The following is a 15,935-nucleotide window of genomic DNA, read 5'->3' on the forward strand; positions in this document are numbered from 1 at the left end:
GGAGAATCATCAGGACCTGATTTTATTGGGGAGTAAGAGATGTATGGAAAAACTATTTATCTTTATTTTAATATTTATTTTAATATTTCTTTTAGTGACATGTAAACAAAGAGTTTTGACATACAAGTAGTCTGTACAGGTAGCTGCTTTTTCTTAGTTCACTGACCTGAAAAATTAGGAACACCTAAAAAAATTGCAATCAAAGATTAAAATTTCAAAACCCAAATAATTTGAGCTCTCATAATATTATTTCAGAGATAATTGTGATAAAGTTGTTCCGCACAAATATAGAGACATATCTTTGATTAAGATGAGCCTGCTATGTAGTTCTTTTTCTACATCCAAAATTAAAACAGTGTTTAGGATTACGTTTTCAAGGGGGGGGAAAACCATTGAAAAGCCTTTACAAGATTTCTTAACATATGAAATGTTTATTACTAAAGTTTTCCCTGAAGATCCATTACCTTTTGCAACATGGCTATTGCAAACTTCTGAGTGGATTCAGTTGGGCACTAACAACTGGATCTGAGCTCAGCTTGGGGTCTGCATGATTCTCTTGTGCACATCAAGATGATTTTAACAGTAGAGCTCCCAGTGTGTCAGTATGCAAGAGGAATGTAATTGCAGATCTTTCAACATGGTTAAATTTTTGGTAATAATAAATGTTTCCAGATTTTTGATGGTTGTGCATAGACATCTCCTAGGATTTTTATCTTCTCTCGTGACAAATATCAGCATAGTTTATTTTCTTTTAGAAGAGGTTAAACACTACATCCTTTATAACATGCACCTTGAGTATTTCAAAAGAATAAGCAGAATTGGCCATGTTCAGGTCACGCTAGTTCATCTCTCCACCTCCTACCTCAGTCTTGTGCTTGTCATTAGGCTATTGAGCTCTGAGCACCCTGATGGCATTGGATGGGTGCACTGCACAGTCAAAGCTGGGGCTACTGATCTCTAATCATCCTCAAATTTACTACAGTGGTTTTCCCTAATGTGCAGTTTTATTAAGCTGCCAGGAAGAGCTTGATAAATTATCTTTCTATGCTTGAAAACCCCACTGAGCCTTTAAAAGCCAGGTGATAACACTGAGAGACTGCATTAAATTCTAATAGAAATTAGAATAGAAGGAGGAATATATATTTGTGCCTAGGAATATAATTTTTATTGCCATTGCTGTAGGTGAAAACATCATTAATGTTTGAAATCCCATATGGATTTTTTTACACAATTCAGATCACCTCTGGGAAAATTACAATCATAGAATGCAGAAGATGTAAGTAAGATCAAGTGAGTGATTGCCTGGCCAAGGAAATGGGAACTGCCCATTTACAGGGGACATTTTTCATCTGTCCTCATGTGTTGTCAGCCCCAAAGGCAAGTGTCTAGAGGCATCTATTCACATCTGGCTCCAGGCACAAGACGAGTGGAGGCCAAAGATCAGGAGTGTTTGAGAGCAAGGCTTTGGAGGGTCTCACAGTCAGGAAGCTCCCTGAAGCTGTTCCTGCTGCTGTGCAAAGTGGAGGTGATCTGGAGGGAAGACTCTGAGACACAAGCTAGCCTGAAAGACCCGGAAAGCACAGGTATTTCATAAGCAACATAACTGAAATGGCTCATAGAGAAGGTGTAGCCTTTATGATATAACATACCTGTTATTGTTTGTGTTTTTAAAAGCGTGGCCTTATTTTAACAAGATGGCAGAGCTGAGGGTGGCTCTTCTGAGGGAAGCACAGAAGGGGTCCAGAGAGCCCTGTCCACTGTGCCCTAAGCCATGAGCCAAATCATGACATGTACATGGCTGTATCAAGTGAGGCTCCACCAGAACCCAGGTCTTTCTTCCCTGTTGGAGGCTCTAGGCAGCATTAGGATCAGTAGTGATATCAAAAGGTAAAAAAGAGAATTGAGCTCGCTGACAAACAGCAGTTTTAGACAAATGCATCTCCGGTACAAGGGAAGTTGCTTCAGTTCTCTAGAGTTATCTTGAGGTATCTAAAGTTTCTGAGTTTGTGTTTCAATCTGCAGAGTACTATGCTAGGCAAGCGTGATATTTTTGCAGAGAAAAAAAACTAGAAAAAGGGGAAAATAACTTTGCTCTCCTGATGTTATACTGCAATCTGTTTAACCCCTGAAAGTTATCTTTTAGTAGATGTTTTGGCTAGAGTGTGGGAAACTAAACAGAGAAAATCTGTGTTAAATATCAGCTGAATATGATTTGAAATTGAAGTGATAATAAAACCTGAAAAGAATAGTTTTAAAAATGGGGGGAAAAATGCTGCTTCAAGGAAAAGGGAAAAAAAAAAAAAAAAGTGAAGCAAAAAATTCATATCACATCAGTCTAAGCTGTGATGCATCAGAAGCATCAGTATGGGACAGCATGTATTTACTACATCTCAGTGTGCTGTTCCAATGTCTTTGTACTTGCTGCTCTGTGTAATCATCACTCCCTGTTGGATTCCATGTAAATTCCAAGTGCAAGCAATACTTATTTCTTCTGGAAGCATTTCACTCTACAAAACTACTGCACAAAGTGATACAATATTCCCATTGCTCCGTGGTCCCCTTTTTCTTGCAGCCTTATCTTTCAGCCCTCAGGGACTGAAGCTGCATCTGCTGCAGAGCTGTTTCTGTAATAGCTCTCTGAGAGCCTGTTCCAGGTAGTCTCTAATTAGACACACCCAGATGGTGGGCACCGAGCAGATGTCCTGCCAGCTTGGGGTGGATATGGAAGAAAGTTTTCTCTTGGCGCCCTGTAGTTTGTCTTTCTAATGTTTTTTCCCCTCAATTTTTCCTCACAGTGAGCATTTGAAATGTTTGCTCACCATTTCTAACATATAGAGCAAACCCAGGCACAGTAATCTAAGGTACTAAACATTCACAGTGTTTGGTGCAGTCTGAAGCCTAGACATGTTGAACTCATGCTACCCACACCCTGTCACGAACAAAACTGCTCACCTGTGCTTTGATACACAATGTTTATCAGCAATTAAGATTTTATTCTTGGAAACTAGTTAACAATTATGTTAATATTGCCAGAGACATAAGTAAGCACACTTAATCCTGTCTGTGTAGCCAGCCTTGCAGATGAAATGAATGCAGATAGCTGGAATAGAGTCTGATATTTTCAGTCACATGAGTCACATAAGAAGCAGATCTCCAAAGTACAAAACAGTTTTCTGACAGCTTGTTTTCACAGTAGAACTGTACTTTAAATGTTTAGCCATATCTGACATTGAAAAGGTTTTGAGGCAGAATATTTACTTACCCAGCAATTTGACCATCATGTTCACAGTGCTGTGTTTCATGCTCCATTTGCCATAAATGTTGATGTGTTTTTCACAGTATTTGGGGCAATGAAAATTTTAATTAAAAAGATTCCATATTATTCCTTCACCTTTCTAAATGTGATCAGGTACAGAACAACTAAAAAAAAATAATAAAAGCTCAAGTGGATTTGCAATTCTGTCCTGTAATCACTTATGTTTCAAGAGATTTAACAGTCAATCCTCAAATATCATCTCTCTATTGTATTGCCTTTTTTTTTTTTGAATACAATGATTTAATTTATTAAAAAGCAATTATCACAAAATGGCTGTGCATCAGACAATACTTTATGACATAAAGATCTGCAAAATATGTAACCTAAGAACTTGTGCTGGTTTTGGCTGGGGTAGAATTAATTTTGTTCACAGAGACTGGTGTGGGGCTGTGCTTTGGATTTGTGCTGAACATAGCATTGATAATAATTTCTGAGTATTTTTGGTTTTGTTATTGACGGGCAATAGCAAAAGATGTTTTTGTTATTGCTGAACAGGGCTTACACAGAGACAAGTCTTTTTTTGCTTTTCACACTGCTGAGGGAGCTGGGGGTGCTTGGGAGGCTGGGAGAGGACACAGCCATGACAGGTGAGCCAAACTGACCAAAGGGGTATTCCAAACCATATGAAATCATGCTCAGCATATAAATTTCAGGGAAGAAGGAGGAAATGGATGAACATTTGCAGTGATGGTGTCTGTCTTCTAAAATCACAGTTCTGTGTCATGGAGGCACCTGCGTCATCTCCCTGCTCTCCTGGAGATGGCTGAACACCTGCCTGTCCTTGAGAAACAGTGTTTTCTACCTTTTTTCTTTCTGATACACTCACCAGTTCTACTGGCGGTGCAGTGAGCGAGTGGCTGTGTGGAATTTGGTGGCTCGCTGGGGTTAAACCACAACACTCCATTTTGGATGGTAACAAAAAACCTTCTCAGTGTTTTTAACCTTCTTTACAGCACAAATCCAAAACATAGCCTTATACAAGCCACTGTGACAAAAATTAAATCTACCCCAGACAAAATCAGCACAGAACTGAAGATAAATTTGAAGCATGGAAGGTTGCATTTGTGAATCAGAATTCTTTTCTTGAGGGGGTTTTGAAAACAGCTTTACAAACTTCCCTGTCAAGAAGCACAGCTAAAATATGTTTTCATCATTCTTTTGGGGATATTTGCATAATATTATATTTTCACAACCCATGTTCTTGCACACTACTTTCTGATTTGGCATTAATTATCTTTAAATATTTTGTTATTTGTGAATGTCTTGTATGAGAAAGAATTACACTGTTTTTTAATTTATGAATATGTAAGTTCTTCACTAGCAAGTTCATAGTCATGCTACTGTAAGATGAAAGGTAAGGAAATAACAGAGGTCTATATAACAAAAATATTATTTATCTCTCATCCTTTGAAGATAAAAGAGAGAGAAAGAGAAAGAGAAAGAGAAAGAGAAAGAGAATGAGAAAGAGAAAGAGAAAGAGAAAGAGAAAGAGAAAGAGAAAGAGAAAGAGGAAGGAGGAGAAAAAGAGGAAGGAAGTGGCGGAAGGAAGTGGCGGAAGGAAGTGGCGGAAGGAAGGAAGGAAGGAAGGAAGGAAGGAAGGAAGGAAGGAAGGAAGGAAGGAAGGAAGGAAGGAAGGAAGGAAGGAAGGAAGGAAGGAAGGAATCAAAACCCAAACCAATAACATAAACTCTGAGAATTAGATTTTGACAGAGAAACAGGGAAATGACTCAATTTTTTCTTCTGACCAATATGGAGTTGTTGAGACCATCTGAAAATATACATACAGCCGTTTTAAAAGCAATATTATCACTAAATATGTTGCATTTAGTTATACTTTTAATTTAGGTAAAGGCAAACCAATTCAGTGAAAAATAAACTTTCTTCTAAAACATTTCTTAAACCAATACATCAAAGATGTTCTGCATCTTTGCAGAAAATCTTTATTTTCCACTTTATAATAATTTTTAACAATGCTTTAACTCATTTTCTAACTGAAAGGGTTGTCAAAAATTCTGAGAAATCACAAGGAGAAATGTTTTGCAGGTTTTCCTGGCCAAAAGCAGATTTTTAGAAGCCTTCTTGAAAGATTTTTCCCTAACAGGCTTTCAAATTCAATTGTACAGACTAAACACATTTAGAAAAAAAAATAGGAATAACCAGCAGACTCCCAAGCCTTTACCCAACTGAAATTAGAACTCCAAAATTCTTGAAATGCACCCATGATAGTGAAAATGTATTATTATAGACACTTAGAATATATACAGTGAAAAGCTTTTGATCTTGACATCCACTGAAGCCAGGTCAGTGATGCTAACCACTGAAAATACGGTTGAGTGAAATTAATAAACATGGATAACTGGCAGTGGTTCAATATATTCTGGACAGGCAATGCAATTGTGCTTCCGATAGCGTTTTTTGAAATATATGTTAAAGTCCATTGCCAGGCAATAGCTGCAAAAAATAATTATATTAATTGAAAATGTTGCTGTGTCTCAAAAGAACCATCCCCATATTTGAGCAAGCAGAAGTAATGGCATATAAGGTCCTTATCTGGTTTCGGAGCAAAACCTCTGTCTTGGCTTGAACATTTACTGCAGGCTGCTGAAGCCAGGCTGGAGAACATTGCACTGGGTTCAGGTGCAGAGAGCTCACAGCCAATGTCCTGTCAACTTGGCTGCACCAAATCTGACCTAGAGAAGATGGTGAATGCAGGTATGGCAGTACGTGTCAGAGAGCACCTAAGGATGCTACATCTCCTGATTACAGGGCACAAGAGCAGACACAGATCTCTGCAGCCTGTACTATTCATGTTGTACCTGCTGTTAACCTTGTCAGCAAGTGGCAGCAACATGGTGCACTGGTTGCTTGGCTGTGGTGTAAGACAATCTTAAGAAACTAGTATGGACACTAAAAGTAGCAAAAAAACCAGTGTGCTCTCTTCCTGGGATAGTTTATGTTGTCATTGTAATTTGTTTGATTTTTCAAACTAATCAAGCTCTCGTTCATCTCAGTGCAGCAAGGCATTAAATAAGAAAACCTAACTAGGTAATTTTAGATAGCTTAGTTCAGGGGTAGAGGAAGTTGTGGTGCAATGCATGCAATCTCTCTGCATCACTGCTTCTACTGTTATTTCTATGTTGGTGTGATACTCCTTTTTGTGTTTTAGCTGACCTTCTGTCTCTTTGCTCTTTGAGTATTTAGTACCTTCCAAAAATAGCAATAGTGAAAACTTAAAAGCCAGCATGGTCCTTATAAATGTAATTATAACTGAGCATAATTTCCCCTTTGTCTTTTGAATGAAACTGATGAAATGTACATAGTCATTGATCTTAAATGACTATTAACTCACAAAATCAGAGGAAGAAGAGAATATTCTCTATAAGCCTTAGTTATGTCTATGTTATTAAATTATCTTTGCTGGTCAGCCTATTATTTGGTGCTCTGAGTCCTTTCTCTTCCTGCTTTTCCTTTCATTCTTATCTGCTTTCCCTGAGAGTAAGTTATATATCTGATTAAACGGTAATTAGTGACTTCAGTGGGGCTGCATGTGTGTAGCTGAGAATAGAATTTTGCCTAAAGAATTTTTAAAATCAAATATGTAATAATTAAAGGAAACTGAAGTGGTGAATGGTTTTTATTTGATGACCTAAAAATCCAAGTAATTGACAGCAAGTTTTCAGAAGAAAGAAAAAGAAAAAGAAAAAAAACCTTTTCTAAGCATGTGAAGTAAGGGGAGGAAAGGACACAGTACATAGCATGTTTGGTATATTGTCCTTTCACATTTAATTTTAATTTGATAAAAATCAGATATGTGCATATTAAAGAGAAAGTTAAAATAAATTCAACTGCAGGAGTACATCTTTAAATTTAATATAAAATTAAACTCAGAGTCCTCTAATTGCTTTTCTCTTTTTCAATTAAACCTTACAGCATATTCATCATATAATTATTTTAACTGCAATATTTAAGTAGCATGATTCTTATCATTTTAAGTGACTGGAGAGGGCTGGGAAAAGAGAAATTACCTGCCTGGGTTCTGAAAAGACATCTGAAAAGACATCTTTATTTAGTTAGCTGTTTGACATGTGGCCAGCTGCCTGCAAGTTGAATTCCTGTGTTGCTTGGGAGGCCATTGCAGGTGTCACCAGATAAAGCCCACAGAGAAAGAGCAGAGGGCAGAAATTGGAGTGGGCAGCAGGGGCACCAGGTTGCAGCCATGGCTGTAGTGCTCCTCATGCTCCGTGACCCTGACCAGCTGTCTGTTTTTCTGTCCCAGAGTGGCTCTGTAATAAGGTGCTGATAACCATCTGTCAGCAGTCCCAGAGCTTTATCCCTGGTGAGTGAAAAGGAGTAGTGGGGAATTGCATCTAGGTAGATACATACTGAAAAGGAGGGACAAAGGTCTTATCAGCCTTTCTGTGGTCTTGGTATCTCTTACAGAGGCTTTTCTTTTTCTTAGGGTAAAAAGGGATGGAAGTTTGTTGTTAAATATACTTACATGAAGGTGTGATTTGGTAAGTCTTTCTTGTATGCCATATGGTGACATACCAATAACTTGTCGAAGATAAATCACTAGCTCTCTCTACTTTACACCAAGCAAAATACAGCAAACCTGGCAGCAGTCAGTTGTGGAGATAACTGCACGAGTTTTGGCTTTACCAAACCATGAGTCCAGAGAAAATACAATAAATTATGTAGAGTAAAACTTCTGACTTCATGTTTGGAGAAGAGAGATTGCTTCTGTAGGAAAAACCAAAATTTCATCAAAAGGAAAAAAGTCTTTAAGTTGCTTATTGTTTTATCATTTAATAAATTAGTTTTGTGCAAATATGGACAAAGCACACTGAATTCACAAATGTGGGAGCGTACTTTACAAATTTTGTTGGAGCAAGAGCTGATCTCTAGCATTGCTGCCTCTAAACAGTGGTATTTGTCAGGAAAAACTCATGGTTAAAGGCCCTACGTGGATTAATAAAATATGTTCAATTCCTGTGTTTCATATGTAAGGGACAAAGGATTTGAAATCTCATCATTTGCATGCTTCTGTTTTCTAGCTAAGGCTCAGTTCTCATCAGAAGAGGTTTTCCTCACACTGTATGGGTTACATACTAATTACAGTAACACACCTGCCATTTTCAGTTCTTTCCTTTTGTGAGCTTCCACATGACCTAGAAATGTGCACTTCCAGCCCGGAAGGCCAACCATGTCCTGGGCTGCATCCAAAGCAGCGTGGCCAGCAGGGCAAGGGATGGGATCCTGCCCCTCTGCTCTGCTCTGGTGAGACCCCACCTGGAGTGCTACATCCAACGCTGGGGTCCCCAGCATGGGAAGGACATGGGCCTTTTGGAGCAAGTCCAGAGGAGGGTCATGAAGATGGTCAGAGGGCTGGAGCACCTCTCCTATAAATACAGGCTGAGAGAGTTCGGGTTGTTCAGTCCAGAGAAGAGAAGACTCTTGGGAGACCATAGAGCACCTTCAAGAACGTAAAAAGAGCCTGCAAGAAAGATGGAGAGGGGCTTTTCACAAGGGCATGAAGTCATAGGACAAGGGGAAACGGCTTCAGACTGAATGAGGGTAGAATTAGATCAGATATTAAGAAATCCAGAAGAAATTCTTTACTGTGAGGGTGGTGAAACACCGGAACAGGTTGCCCAGAGGAGTTGTGGATGCCTCATCCCTGGAAGTTTCAGGGTTTGATGGGACTTTGAGCAACCTGTCTAGTGAAGGATGTCCCTGCCCACAGCAGGGCTGTTGGAACTAGATGGTCTTTAAGGTCTCTTCCAACTCAAACCATTCTATGATTCTACAAGGAAATCTGTCTTACTGTAGCACAGCTTAAAGTAAAAGGCTATTACATAGTTTCTTATAGAGAAGTGCACAAATTTCTTATTACCATGGAGTGAGGGCAGAAAAAAAGCTAAAATATTATGCTTATTTCAATATTTCCTTGTAATGATTGGAATACAAATACATCTTTTAGTCCATTATAATCAGGAAATGAAAGGGATGAAAAATGAGATACTGTTAGGATGGTGTCTTTCTAATGGTCACATATTGTTAAATCCAGTTAAGAACATAGAGTGTACAAAACCCGGAGAGAGAAAAGTTTAAATAAACATATAATTCCAGATATATACTTGCAATGATATTGAAAGACTTACTTATTAAAGCGAGTCCTGCCCCACACCATTAGTAGAGGGTGTATGGAGTCCTTAGTCTGTGGGGTTTGCTGTCAGAAAAATTCTTTGGTGATTTGTGCAACAGTCTCTAAAACATAATTCATTAGTTGTTGCCAATAACAGTCATGAAGTCTAAAAAGGGCAGAAATAGTTAAATTTTTAACAATTGCTTTATTTTGGCTTGAACCACTGAATTTTTGTTTATTTAAGGAATTCTGGATGAAGACTCACTTATCTTGACGCAAGGGCACTGGTGTACCTGAATTAAAGTATGTCCCACAGTTACAGAGTCTGGCTCAGAATATCACACTGAAGTTAATGTCTTGAGTCAAGCTATCTGACACCATTCATTTCTTCTTTGTTGACAAAGGACTTACTGCAAGGGTGCTTCTGCTTAACCTTTCTTGCACTGCCACTGTTCTTTAGTTAGATGCATTTCCCCAGTGAAAATAAGGAATAATGAAAACATAAGTCAGCCTTTGCAACAGAGTCTAGGGGCAGCAACTAATTTCAGTGGAGGCAAATTAAAAAAAAAAAAAAATTTGAATGCATTCTTACACTGAGAGACATGGAAAAGAACCACAGTCAATAAGAACAAGCATGCTAGAGGTAGAAGTCAGATTCTGTCAAATTTTGGATTAGTGTCATAACACCTGTATCAATTTTTTAACACCATTGAGGGTCCTGTCATTTTAGTTAGATTTCACTAGATGAGTTGTTCTAGAAGTGCACTTATGCAATCCATTGTGGAAACTAGCACTGGGCTTAAAAAAATTAGTCAAGTTCAGCACATTTGGCTGGATCCCCAGATACCTGGAAACTAGTGTGAGTTACCTTTCCCATTAAGCATATTTTTTTTTTAAGAAATAAATTTGAAGTGATAATCAATCTTCCTTTTTCTGACTAGGGAATTATTACCCTAAAAAATCTAAGAAATTGTTACAGAATGCTTTTTTAGCAATTACATGATTCACTATTAACAGTCTAGGCACTGTGTAGTTTTTCTATGCAAGCCTGTTATTACCATCATCAGTTTACAGAAACCAAAACCCAAGAAAGGGGGACTTGACAGAATATGGAATCCTGCTAATTATATATGTGAAAAGTTTTAACTTTCTCAGGTCAGTAACAAATACATATATATATACACACACACAAGCAAATGTATTTGCTACATTCAGGCCACAGATCCAATTTTTAAGCATTTATATATGCAAAATTAAGATGTCAATGTCTGGAGATAACTTTAATTATATTTAGTTCAATGAAAAGTACATAGAAAATAAATAAACAGAGAACCAATCAAAAGAAAGTGAAAGCTAAGTTTTTCTGTGAAAAAATCAGGCAGAGAACACGCTCACAAAGGTAAGACTTCTGCCATTATCTATTAGTGTTGTCCTGAGAAGAGTTTGAGAGACTCCAAGTTTAAATGGGAAAGAAATTTTGAGCAAGGAGGTACTTTGATTCCTCAGAGGAGTTTGCTTTCAGGGCTTTCCAGAGTTGTGATGAAAATGAAACTGGACATTATAGGTGCTCTTTTTTTGGCTCAATGTATGAATTTATTGCATTAAATAGAGAAACATTTGTGCTGTATTCACTTAGAGTTTGTATGCATTGGTGCAAAATCCCTGGGCATGCACTGTGAGAAGCAGCTTTGCTCCCAGGGCTGCCTGTGCTCATTAGCACATGTCTGTGCAGAGACTGACATGTCCCATATCTCAGGTGGATGGATGAACATTCTTATGCCTGTGTGGCTTTTAGCCCTGTGTTGGCACCCAGCCATGTAGGAAAGTGTCCAGAATTAGCACCAAACCATTTAGTCTGTGTCTAATCTATTTTTTTTAGCCTGCACTTATCAGTAAGTACAGTGTTTATATAAGTGCCTTGTTCCTCAGGCACCTCAAACTTTGTTGCTGATTGTTCCAGATATGTTTGGTCTACTGTCGTTTCTGTGCTGGGAACAGTAATGACAGGCAGCCTGTGGAATAGGAGTCACCTCTGGGGAATGGAGGCAGACAAAGGCTCCCTCTCTGACAAATGCTACTTTAAGCCTGATGAAAAACATAATGAATTTTCATTAAGGGTCGACCAGGTAAGGATGTAGGACCCTGTAAAATGGTCTTCTGTTGTACTCAAATGAAGGATCAGGCAAAACTGAATACTACCTAAGATATGGTATGAAGATAGAAAGTGGCTAAGATTCTTGCTAAAATGAAAATTTGGACTTGTATTTGCTATTTAAGGGCTAGGATTAATAACAGAACAATAGATGTAAAAATATTTTTTCTCTGAGAAGAAATGCTAATAATTTGAAATGGCCATTTAAAGCAAATCAGAAAAACCCGTGCATTTATTTAATGGATAGACTCAGCTCCAGCTTGTTTCAAATCTAGAGATCAAAATTAATAGAAGATAAATTAAATATATTAGCCAATGGTAAAATATTCTGAGCAGTCTTGGAAGACAGACATGGGTTGCTTCCTACTGAGGGAAAAAGTAGGGGAGTTAGGTAGCAGGTTTTGCTTTTCTTTTTATCTTTTTTATTTTTAAACATGGCAAGTTTTACATCAGCTACAGGATCACAAGAGTGGGTAAGGTTGGAGGAGACTACAGTGGGTCACCTGGTCCAACCTCCCAACTCAAGCAGGGTCTTCCTAGAGCACATTGGACAGGATTGCATTCAGACAGTTCTGTAATATCTCCAGTGAGGGAGACTCCACAACCCCTTTGGGCAATCTGCTCTGGTGCTTGGTCACGTTCAGGTGGAACTTTTTTGTGTATCTGATTCTGCCTGTTTCTTCTTGTCCTAGCTCCATCCTGTAGACACCCTTCCTCCAGAAACTTATACTTATTAATTAGGTCCCCTCTTGGTTGTCTTCCTCCAGATTAAACAAGTTCAGCTCTCTCAGCCTATCCTGAGGTGCCCCAATCCGTGAATCATTTTTGTCACCTCCTGCTGGACCTGCTCCAGGAGCTCCATGTCTTTGTTGTACTGAGGAGCCAAGAACTGGACACAGCACTCCAGATGTGCCTCACCAGGACTGAGCAGGGGGGCAGGATCACCTCCCTTGACATGCAAGCTATACTCTTCCTAGAGTACCCCAGGATCCCATTGGCCTTCTTGGCCACAAGAACAGACTGCTGGCTCGTGGACAGCTTGCTGTCAAACAGGACCCCCAGGTCCCTCTCTGCTTTGCTGCTTTCCAGCCCTCAGCCTGTCCTAGTCCATGGACTTAATCCTTCCCAGGTGCCTTTGTTGAATTTTAAAAGGTTCTTATCTGCCCATCTCTCCAGCCTGTCCAGCTCCTTCTGAAGGGCTGCAGAGCACTCTGGTATTGGCCACTCCTCCCAGCTTTGTGTTGTATTCTTGTCAGTACAAAAACAAACCCAAAACCAAAATTGAACACTCTGCTACTGAATCACATGTTGGGTCATCTCTGCCCACCTACCCTTCCTTGAGAAACAGATGCTATGACAAGTTTATGTCTTTAAATAAAAATCAGCATAACATTCATAAATGCATAGGACATGGATGAAATGGTGAACAAGGATACATTGATTATTAAATACTATCTATGAATAAGAAATTGAAAGCTTCCATGGACCAAATTCCTCATCTGGCTAGGTGAATGGCACCATCTGGTGGATCTGTCTTTTGGAAAATATTTCCTGGAGAGTGAAGTCATAACTAAGAGGCTGCTCCTCTACCGTAAAACAGAATATTTTGCAAGAAGTGCTAAAAGTTAAATAAGAGATGAAGGAATGTAACAGTTATTAACAACATAATTTTCACCATTGTTCATTTTGGAAATTACCATTATATTATGCACAATAAATGCCATGTAAGTAATAAAGAGAATCAGGAAAATTAGTCAAAAACAATTTGTTAAGTGTTTACTTGAACTCTCTGTTTGTAGCTATGAGCATCTATTAAAGAACCTATACAAAAAATTCTGTAAAATAGTTTTCTCAACATGGTAATGGAGTACAGGAAATTCAAATAATATATAGATTCAGGGAGTTTTTGGGGGACAAATGCCCTCATTTACTCTTTCATTACATTGCAACTCATTTGATTTGAGGATTTCTGTAGTAGTAGTTCTTGCTTTTCAAATCCAATGGCAGTCACTGGTAAAGGCATTCTGTTGGTTACCAGAGCATTGGAAATCTGTTATCCAGTCAGTTATTCCCACACAGGTAACACAGGTGACCTTTATCCATGGGAATCTTTGATGACAGCATGTGCTGGCACCTTCTTCCCATGGTATTTTCCCTGCTACATTGCACTACTTGTAACTTTTCAGGTAACTGGATGAACTGGATACACTCCCAGACTTCTTTTCTACCAAAGGCCATGCAGTCTTTGGGATCCCCTGCTCATGGATGGCTGTGCATGAAAAGAATAGTTCAGAAACATGTAATCCTAATTTATAGTGAAGAGGAGAATCTTGAAGGTGACATTTCAAAAAAATTTGCAATTATCCTAAATAAACAAATAATACTCAAGTCAATGTAAAATAATAAGTACAACCAAGCAGAGTCTTTCTTTGTGTGGCCAACAACTACCATCTGATGTGCTTAAGAGTGCTCAGTGAGAAATTCTTAGAATTACTTAAGGACAGTAATTTTCAGCTGCAAAATTCAGTTACCATTGGGAATCCTAGCAGTCCCAAGCTTGTAATAGAAACATATTGAAAGTGACAAAGGAGAGTTAATTATACATTTTTACAAAATGGTCAAAGAGTGCATTCCTTCTTTCAGTGTGGCCTTCACATGCCTACTGAATTTTAAGAAAAAAAGACTGCATTCTGCATTATATTTAGCTGCAATAAAAAAAGAAATGAACAAATATTTTCTCCACTGTCTTCCTATGCATTTCTCCTCAACGAGTCTCCATTAATACTAATTAATATTAATTTTCTTTTTTTAAAAAACTTTTGGTTATTAAAAAAAGAAAAAATCACAGAGGTATTCAGAGTAAGACAAATGAATACATTAAACCCCAGAAAATCATAAGTGGCCTGATACTGCTCAGATTTCTCATTAAGGTGTCTATATTGTTTACTTAGTGTATTTTTTCAGTATCTTGACATGAAGTCTGTTGTTGGCACTAGGTAAATGGGGCCAGGAAAAACCTTGTTGTGATGCAGTGTGAAATGTTTCCTTTGCAATACGTTTCCAGAAAATACAAAGTCACATTTATTCATCCCATAGTTGATTAAAAAGATTGAAATGTGTCAAAAATAGTTATTTTGAATATAATTTTACTTTATAAAATAAAATGGAAAAGAATATGAAAACAAGAGATGTAGGCTGGTTTGTGTTGAAGAATGAAAAATGACTGAATGCGCTGCATCCAGAAACATAGTTTTGTGGGAAGGAGACAGTATAAAACAGTTTTTTGATTTTTTGTTTTTCTTTTCTCTTTTCTGTAGAGACAAATCTAGGGGAAATAGAAGCTGCCTCAGGAACATTTTTTCAAGCTAGACCTGGGCAAGGTTCAAGAGTGAAAGACCTAGAGGAGAAAGAAACAGGGGCACAAGGGAGATGGTTGCATAACAAGCACAGTAGGGTACGTGTCAGGAAAAATGGGGAGGGTAAGCAAAGGTAGTAAATAACTATGGGAAACTGCAGTATAGACTGGATGGATTTCCTCTATGTGGCTCACTAGATGGAGACCATGGGAATGGGAATAGGAATATGGCTGGAAATTACAAAAGGTATGGGTCTTCTCAGCAGCCAAGGAGAAGAGCTGCAGTCAGTCCAGGCAGAGTATTACTGTTCTCTAAAGAAAGATTACTTCTAGCAGCTCGGTGGATGACTTGGCATTTTTATTGCTTTGGGTTGATTTTGCTTTTAGATGGTAACTTGTCCTATGACTAGAAGTCTTAATAAATTTGAGAGGGAAATTGAGAACTTTCAGATGCTGGAAGTTGGAGCACCTCAACATGCCTTTGCCAATACCTGTGCTCCACTTCTTCTAAAGGATTCCAGAGTTGTAGAAAAATTAAAGAACAAAACTGACCAACCAACCAAACTAAACAAAACCAAAAAACCCCAACAAAACCAAACTAAACCAAACAATAAAAAAACCCACAAACAAACAGAACAAACCATGTAAAAAACCAGGAAAATCACAAAAACCCCACAAGCAAACAAAACGTTATTCTGCTGCAAGAATAAGAGACTATTCAACTGGACTGCAATATCTTTTTTTTTTTTTTTTCTGTAGATCTTTAGCAGTTAATAAACTAAAAATGAATGCTAAAGACAACTGCTGTCTTATGCCTGAGGCTTGCTACTAATTTTATCCCTGCTGAATAATTTGGATCTCATTTCAGGGATCAGTTAAGTTGACAAATGTGATTGTGGCTCTTGGGGAAGAAAATTATGTCAAAAATGTTTATATTTGGGAAATAAATGATAATTTATTAAAAGCT

At 38.1% G+C, this 15,935-nt stretch overlaps 1 protein-coding gene across 1 annotated transcript in view; it reads left to right on the forward strand.

The window, feature by feature from the left end:
* CDH12 (cadherin 12) overlaps positions 1–15,935 on the forward strand; it is a 222,036-nt gene that overhangs the window by 117,269 nt on the left and 88,832 nt on the right. The window lies entirely within an intron of this gene.

Source organism: Haemorhous mexicanus, chromosome 1 (genome assembly GCF_027477595.1).
Source record: "Haemorhous mexicanus isolate bHaeMex1 chromosome 1, bHaeMex1.pri, whole genome shotgun sequence".
In the NCBI taxonomy this organism is placed as follows: domain Eukaryota; kingdom Metazoa; phylum Chordata; class Aves; order Passeriformes; family Fringillidae; genus Haemorhous; species Haemorhous mexicanus.